The sequence below is a fragment of the Salmo salar genome, chromosome ssa27, assembly GCF_905237065.1.
Source record: "Salmo salar chromosome ssa27, Ssal_v3.1, whole genome shotgun sequence".
Taxonomy (NCBI): Eukaryota; Metazoa; Chordata; class Actinopteri; order Salmoniformes; family Salmonidae; genus Salmo; species Salmo salar.
The window spans coordinates 39,114,545-39,115,297 of record NC_059468.1 but is presented as its reverse complement, the minus strand read 5'-3'; positions in this window follow the sequence as shown (position 1 = coordinate 39,115,297).

Below are 753 nucleotides of genomic sequence, written 5' to 3'. Positions count from 1 at the left end.
TCAATGTCTGTTGATTTTTTTTAACGCAACATGTAAAGTTTTGGTCCCGTGTTTCACGAGCTGAAATAAAATATCCCAGAAATGTTCCATGTGCATGAAAATCTTCTCTCAAATGTTGTGCACAAATTTGTTTACATCCCTGTTAGTGAGCGTTTCTCCTTTGCTAAAAATAATCGATCCACCTGACAGGTGTGGCACATCATGAAGCTGATTAAACAGCATGATCATTACACAGGTGTACCTTGTACTGGGGACAAAAGGCCACTCTAAAATGTGCAGTTTTGTCACACAACACAATGCCACAGATGTCTCAAGTTTTGAGGGAGAGTGCAATTGGCATGCTGACTGTGCAAATGTCCACCATAGCTGTTGCGAGAGAATTTAATGTTAATTTTTATCTACGATAAGCCACCTCTAATGTCATTTTAGAGAATTTGACAGTACGTCCAACCGGCCTCACAACCGCAGACTACATGAAACCAGGACCTCCACCTCTGGCTTCTTCAACTGGGGTATCATCTATCTGAGACCAGCCACCTGGACAGCTGATGAAACTGAGGAGTATTTCTGTCTGTAATAAAGCCTTTATGTGGGGAAAAACTCATTCAGATTGGCTGGGCTGGCTCCCAAGTGGGTGGGCTTATGCCCTCCCTGGCCCACCCATGGCTGCACCTCTGCCCAGTCATGTGAAATCCATAGATTAGGGATTTATAAATTTATTTAAATTAACTGATTTCCATATATGAACTGTAA